We start from the raw sequence: 8392 nt of genomic DNA, 5'->3' as shown, positions 1-8392 counted from the left end.
GAATGGTACATACTTTTGTCATTTCTCGCTTCCATGAATTTGATTCAAAATCCTGCAAATTTCCAGGATATTTTCTTACATCCAAACATGCTGCTTCATTGAACATTCAAATTGCACACTCCTGTCATTTCTGTCTTCCCAAGATCAGATTCAGAGCACACTGCTTTCTACTAAGCACAACGACTGTACCATATCTATAACATTTCAGCTTCTTCAAATTTGTACGGTTCTTCTCTGTACTTCCGGCCATCATTGTATTACGTGCAACGAATCACAATACTTCAATTCAGTATGCGAGTTCACAATAACATGTGTGCTGCTTGTCTGAAGATTGGAATAGTACATACTTTTGTCATTCGGTCCGTCTATGCCTAACTCAAGTGATTTGACGGGTTCCAACACTCGGGTAATTTTGTTCTTTGTTTCACCCAAAGCAAGTATCCAAAAAAATCGAGTGAAACAAAAGGCTTGCTCACCTAAAATTTGTAACCATCAGATCAGACATCAATTGCCACAAAAAAAATCCAAAAAGAGTACTAAAAACATATAACCAAAAACAAAAAGAAGAAGAAAAATATTTAAAAAATTAAAATTATACAGAAATGTTCTATGGAATACAAAATTTCAGACATTTTAGGGAGACAGTGAGTAACCCGACAAATGCCAGATACAAAATTCCAAAAACCAAAATTTCAAAATATTACAAAGTTATTCTATGGAACTCAAAATTTCAGAATTTTTTGGGGTGCCTGAGTAACCCAACAAATGCCAAAAAGAAAATTGACAAATCAAATATTCAAGCAAATTGTACAATCCAAAAATATATATGTTACAGTGCTATGAACACTGTAATTGACAAATGTAATGCACTGTCAGTTACAATAATATTGACTTAACAAGACGGAAAACAAAAGAAAAATGGAATCCTGATTTTTATCCGTACACTTTTAATAAGAAAAGTACTGCAGCTAATTTACACTCACATTGTGGAAAACATACAGTATTATAGAAACTATAATTTACAATGAAATGCAATGTCAATAAGGAAAATGCAATGGGGATGAAATAGTTGGGGGGCAAAACGAGAAATAGAACAAGCAATTTATAAAAAGGCCTAAATGAAAACCATCATTGATATTTGAAGTCAATAGCACATTATTACAACCCAAATATATTTAAATTACAGTACTATAAACACTGTAATTTTGGATAAATTGCACTGTAAATATGAAAGGAAAGGATAAAAAATAAAAATATACCTGCAAGACAAGAGGAAAGGGAAAAAATTTAGTCTACAATAAACCTGACGCAGAATCCACAATTGATTAAGAAGTTCTGATCAAGTATATATTATAGAAAAATAAGAATAGGAACCAGGGACTAGATATATAGGGCATGCACAAACGAGTAGAGTGTAGAGCAGCACTAAACAAATAATGAAAACAAAATACCTTATCAAGATAAGAGCCATAATGAACAGACCAACAAAAATCAACTGCGGATAAAATTTACAGTGACAACATATGTAAATGACAGTATGAATTAAGCTATCAATAGAGTATAGATTACATGTAAAAAGTACTATACTAACAGAAAAGCAGTTACAAGAAAAAGGACTACAAAATATTCTAAGTTAATCAGAAATATAATAGTGTCGTGGAGCTCATTACTGTAAAATCAAACATAAAACCAGAGACTAAAATCAGAAAATAGGAAAAAAGTTCTACAAGTTACAGAGAACTCCACTAATAAGGGGGTGATCAAAACATAGACGACTAGCAGTATACAAAGGCTACTAAACTTGCAGTATGTAAACTATTAACCAATACACTGAAACTGTATATACACACGAAAATCCACAAGTAGCAAGCAATAAATATACACATGAAAATCCATGAATAGGGGAATGACTGAAATCTGCAAGCAAATCAGATAGAGGGGGGAGGTCAAAAACCTACAGCACTCGGAAACAAAAAGGAATCAAATCAGATGGACGCTAGCAACCAACAATTTACAATGAAATGAGCCAAATCCACAGGCAAAAACACAGCACGAGCGGCGCGAGTGCCAACGTGAGCAGCAGCAGCAGCACTGCGACCGACACCGCTCCCTCCCCAGCGCCCCCTTGTCCTCGGCCTCCGCCTCGATGGCCGGACGCGGGGCCTCCGATGTGCGCCGCCTGCCGGCACCGTGCGCGCTCCAGACACAACGCCTCAGCAGAGGATGCCGGGCCTGGAAGGAGACGGCAGCGGCGGCGCAGGAAAAAAAATCAGTCGGAGGGAGAGCAGCGGCCGCAACGGGATCACGTTCAAAAATCACCGAGAAAATTGCAAACAAATGAAATCAACAACGAAAACCACAAATAGGGGAGCAAATCGAAAGGAATCAGGGAGGAGACGACGAAAACCTAAAAATCGCCTCACCTGGCGGAGCTAGGAAGGGAGCGGAGCTCACAAGGGAGGAGACGAAAATGAAATGGAACTGAAAAGAAGAATAGAGAAAGAGCGGTCAGAATATCAGGGCGGCAGATAAAAAATCCAAAAAATCAGGCTGACAACATTGGCCCACAGGTCATTGAGGTAAACCATAACAAACGGCACCAAAATAAACGAAGGGTGCAGATTGGACCAAAATGAGATCAGACGACACAGCAAATCGAGTGAGCAAAGGCTTCAAATCACCCGAGTGAAAGATAGCTTTCCCTTTTGTCATTTCTCTCTTGCATGAATTTGATTCAGAATCCTGCAAATTTCCAGGATATTTACCCACATCCAAACACGCTGCTTCATTGAACATTCAAATCGCATTCTCCTATCATTTCTCTCTTGCAAAAATCAGATTCAGAGTGCACTGCTTTCTACGGAGCACAATGACAGTACCATTTTTTTATTCAGAGTATTCTTGATTAGCTCTGTCAGACTATCCTTGGTCTTCAACTCAGCAACGACTGTACCATTCTTGATTACCAAAATAACAAATTGACATGAATTTTAACGAGATTGCTCTCGGTGTGTATGAAATTGCTCTCTGAGCCATTGCCAGCGAACATGGCTCTGGTTTTGCTGCTGCATGCGACGGCCACCATCGTCCTTGCCGTGCGACGTCTGTTCCTGCAACCCCTGTCCCCCCATACTTGGATAGAAAGCTAGAAACTCGTGGCCCTGCCGGTCGATGCTATGCAAGGGGCCAACGCGAGGCGAGGGCGCGGAGAGGATGAGCACGCGGAGCCGAGCTCATGAGAGATAGTTCTGCGCGCCATGCCGGCCCGCCGGCGAGCTGCGCCTAGGAGCCGCTCGCGTCGCGTCGTGGTCGCCCCCTACGCCTCCACCAGCCGCGCCCAGATGCACGGGAGCGAGGCTCCTGGCACTCTCGAGGAAGAGGAGGACGGAAGCCCTGAACGCGGCGGCGCTCCGGCGAGCTGCGTAGGACGACGCCCCAAAGGGGGGACGGTGTTTGAGATACCGACCGGGTGGACGGTATTTCATATACCGTCCGCCTCCTGGGCACCTACCGTCCGTCCGATACGACGTGTGCGGCCGAGATGGGAGCGTTCCAGGGGGTGTCTTCCTTATCAGGGGCAAGCAGAGTGCGCCGCCGCGGACGAGACGAGACGACCTAGCGCGCGGCGAACACTTGTGGCGGCGCGTACCTGCCGGTCGTCTTCGTCGGGGTCAGAACTGGGAACACGGAGGGGCATGGCCGGCGGCGAGCTTCTGCAGCAGAGGCCGCTGCACCGACGCCGCCACTCACCACCCGGACGGACGGCTGCAGGTGATCAGCACAAGCCCAGAGAGAGCACCCTCCTGGGCAACAACCTTGCCGCGGCTGTCGTGGCATCAGCTTCCAGCAGTTCAGGTTGAACCTATGTGCAGGGAGCTCTCCAAGTCCAATCTGTGTGCAGGGAGGGAAGACGCTGGTGGGTGCAATTGGCAATCTGTCAAAGCCTGAATTCCCTGACGAGTCTCACAGATCTTCCAGGTAATCAAGAACGGGGCGGTGCAGCTCTGCAGCCACGGTACTCTGGGCAAGGAGATGAACAGTGATTTGCGAAACAGAGAGATGACAGGTGCTATGATGATCTGGGCAGAAACCAAGTTTCACCTATCCCTCGTGGTGTTGCCATGGTTCACCTCTTGCCTCCTGGAGAGCCGAGCAAGGATTCTGGCAATAGTAGGCTCCTGATCCTTATCACCTCGAACTCATGGTTTTGATTAAAAGATAAATCTCACCCGAGTGATTTGGAGGCTCTCCTCACTCAAATTTTTTTCTTCCCCATCTACACCTCCTTCTCTAACTCCGGCAAGATTAGGGTTCGGATTAGGGTTCCGGATTGCTAGGGGGGCCGCTGCTCACCACCGGCCTTAGAAGGAGGGCCGGCTGGCCGCAGGCCGACCCGGCGATGGAGGCCGGCGGCGGTGGCATCGCCGGCCCGGCGCGGCGGAGGACAGTCATGATTCACCTCTTGCCTCCTAGAGAGCCGAGCAAGGATTCTGACGACAGTAGGCACCTGATCCTTATCACCACGAATTCACGGTTTTGTTTGCAGGATGAGGGGAAAAGACCATTGTAGCCCTTTTTACCCCTCGTTGTACGAATAAATTCCATGAAAGATCTATAAAAATACACATATGGGAAATATAGCATTTCATAGTTCTAATAAAGAGTTTCAGGACGAGCTGCAATCTATGCATAGAGGAAAAAAGTTAGGAGCTGTCAACGTGAGGGCACCATGGTCATTTCTCCTGTTATAGTGTCCTTGAGACTTATGAAACTAATTTTGTAATGAATCAACTACTCCAAAGTTGCGCCGTCTTATCTCTATAAAATTTCATAAATTTAGTTATGGCCAAAGATAAAAAGCTTCATTGGCGGAAGAAATAAAATATGTCTGCTAGTGCTATGTACCGTGCAATGGGATCATGCCCGAAGAAAATAGTTCAACAGGAGCACTGGCCCGTCTGGGCAGCCTACCGAGCCCCCAAGCTCAGTTCCAGGTGACGGAACCAGGGATGGAACCCCGGTTGGCCAGCTCCCAGACTGGAGTTGCTACCACGACGCCACAGAGTCCTCCGCAGCCAAGAGTTTCTTATCACTATGAAATCATTGTTTTTGTTTGTAAGACAAAGGGGAAAGACCATTATGCCCCTCCTTTTTGTGAGAACCGCCCAATTTAATACTATTTTAAATGAACCACCGGTCATTATCATCCAGATGAGAGTTAATACGTGGTTGCCGGAGAGCGTTGATGAGGACATGACCAATATGCATATGACCAAGGCCCAAGTGAAGATAGAGTTCAAAGCCCAATCCACATTGAAGTCTGATTTATTCGCGAGTCCGGTTCGGACTGCAGGAGCAGGCCTCACGAAAACGGACGCCCAGGCCACATACGGGCTCCGTTTTGGGCGTTCTATATATCGTTGGAAAGCTAAGGAGATAAGCTTTCCAACCCAACTGATCCCATATCAAAATACACTCGGAGTCGACGGGAATCGTCGAAACAACATGACGACCAGAATCTGCCTGGATGCAGCGACGCCAGTTTTTGGGCCCGAAGGCCTTGTACTCCCTAGGGTTGCCCGGCCACCCCCTTGGCCGCCCCCCCTAGCCTCTCTCTTCTATATACACAGCAGCCGCCATTAGGTTACTCGGGTTTTGCTTAGATTATTCTGTCGAGAACAGTTTCGCCGCCGTGTCGGTTTGTGAGACCCCAACTTGAGATTAATCTTTCATCTGCAGAGTCACTTCAATTGAGCTGCGTTCTTTCGAGTTCTTGCTTGTGTTCTTCGTTGCGCTTGCAGGGATTAGCCTTCTTGGCGAGGTCAACCGGGTTGTGACACGGTTGATAACCAGAGGAGTTGTGGTGCTAAGATTGCTGGATTCGGGTCTTAGGATCTGAAGCCGGATTGGTGTGTCTCGCTCCGCCTACAACGAGAGTTATCCAGAACCTGACGGAAGATCGGGAACCCACGTCCCCATTAAGCGTGCCACATGTTATCTCACATCTAGAGACACGAATAACCGACACGTCATTCATCCAAAATAATATCAAATCCGGTAGTCCCGGTATGTGCTCCAACATACGTCCAAAATCAGCATATGCACATACCGTTTACAATCGAATACATCACCAAAGAACCACAAATAGCAGTTTTTACATTACTAGAGTTCGAAACTTATCCTTACAAGTTCAACATAGGAAGGTTCAAACTAATCTCCATTACAAGCCTTGGGCTCACGAAAGCCATATTATTCAGAAACTTAAAGATTATTATATTTACATGCTCTCACGAAGTTCGATTACGATAAAAATATACTACGATGATGATGCATTGCTCAAGGACATCACCATAGCCGCAACGACCTACTCTTCCCCCACATTTGGATCAGCGGGGTAGAAGTGGCCGAACACCACTTCCGGCTCACCTGCAACTAGGTTTAGAAAGCAAACTGAGTACAAAAGGTACTCGCAAGACTTACGCGATTAAATAAACAAGAATCATGCATTGGTTCAAGTAAAAGCTTTAAGGCTAAGTAATTATTGCATAAGCATTAGCTCTCTACACTATCACATATCAGAATTGATTAATGTTGCCCAAACCCCTAATAACTTTTAGTTAGTTAAGAGTATAACATGTAAAGTGTCACAGAGGTGCCACGAACCATTTCCATCATAACCGAATTTCTACGAGGAGTTCATGGGATAATGAGCTTGCTCATAACCGAGAGTGCGTCAATTCGAATTGATTAAAACCTTGCAAGGGTGTACTACTTTACCCACACAACGCGAGGACCATGCGACTCACCCAACCGATCACGTCGGTCAAGGGGTACTCCCGTCAACCGTTCCCAACAAGGCTCGATCATTGAAATCTTCACACCTAGCTTACGCGTAGAGACTTAGTTTTCACCGGGGACATCTCTAAAGTTTCCTACACATAGGTCCACTCGGGGACACCTCTAAGTCTCTCTGCATAGCCCTTGACCACGTATCTAGGACTGTACATCAATGATCAAGTCAAAGAAGGTAATTGGCTCATCCGTACCATTATTTGGATATGTGGTAGCACGGAAAGTTGCTCAAAACCAATGTCATCCACGGACGGTCCTTAATCGGTCCAAGCGGACTATGCCCATGTGACTTCATTCCTTAGGCCCTACCATTCCGCTCGAACCTCGATACTACCAGACCTGACGACCAGGCCGAACCAGTGCGATCAAGGGTAACAGGTAAATGTGATCCTCCAAATTATTCCTGTCTAGCGAGCAATATAAATATTCTAAGCGAGGCTAAGCATCTAGTCAGGTTAAGTAATTAATTGACTAACTAGTGCCAAGAACAAGGATGACAAATCAAGGAAGGATAATGCCCGCAGATAGGTACAAGAATGCAATACATACATACTATACATAACCCAATATTATCTGGTGAGATAACTAATTAAGTCAGATTAAATAGGAGCAAGGATTCATGTTTAGCTGCTTGCCTTGGTTAACTTCCGGCTCGACCACGAACGGGATTCCGGGTTCAGGCTCGACGGACTCGGTGGGCTCCACGAGTTCGACCTCCGACGGTTCGGTCACTATAGTGCATGAATGCGGTGTAAGAATTAAGAAATGAAATGAACAATAAGTATAAATCATGGAATAAATTGAGCATACAGAAAACAATACAAGGAACACATGAAAATTTAATTTGAAGCAAAAGCATTTTCCTACAATTAATCATAAATATATTAGTTTTCAGCGATTCAAACCAGATAAATCAGAAAAGACATGCAAACTTATCTAAACAAATCCAAGAAAATTATCTTAGATACTAGGCATGAAAAAAAGCTAAAAAAACTGGTTTTACTATTTTCTCACTTTCCAGCAAAAAGTTCTATATTAAACCATTTTCAGACAAAGCATAAGAAAACGAGCTAAAACTTTGATCATGTGTTGGGCCAGAATTAATCGGCCTTGCTCGATAGCCAATTGGATCTGCCGACGTAGCTCCTTGCAGTCATTTGTGGCATGGGTAAACGAGTGGTGCCACTTGCAGTACAGCCTCCCCTGCAGCTCTTGCGTCGTTGGCAGCTTGTGATTCTCTGGGAGCTTCAACTGCTTCTCCTTCAGTAGTAAGTCGAATATCTGCTCTGCCTTGGCCACGTCAAAGTCAAAGCCCTTCACAAGCCCCTTCTATTTGACCCACTTGCACGAGACGGGGTTTGCCCCCCGGGTCCACTCTGCCACAGCCACTTCTTGTTCCTCGCCAGAATCATCGGAATCACCTGCTTGGGCCATATTGACATGGCGCTTGAATTTTTCCTGGTACAGCTCAGGGTGGTAGCGTTCATACCCCGTGAGCTTCTGCACCATGTGTACCAGAGAAGTGAATTCCAATTGAAAA

Source organism: Panicum virgatum, chromosome 8K (genome assembly GCF_016808335.1).
Source record: "Panicum virgatum strain AP13 chromosome 8K, P.virgatum_v5, whole genome shotgun sequence".
NCBI classification, from domain to species: Eukaryota; Viridiplantae; Streptophyta; class Magnoliopsida; order Poales; family Poaceae; genus Panicum; species Panicum virgatum.
Note: the sequence above shows the minus strand (reverse complement) of the source record.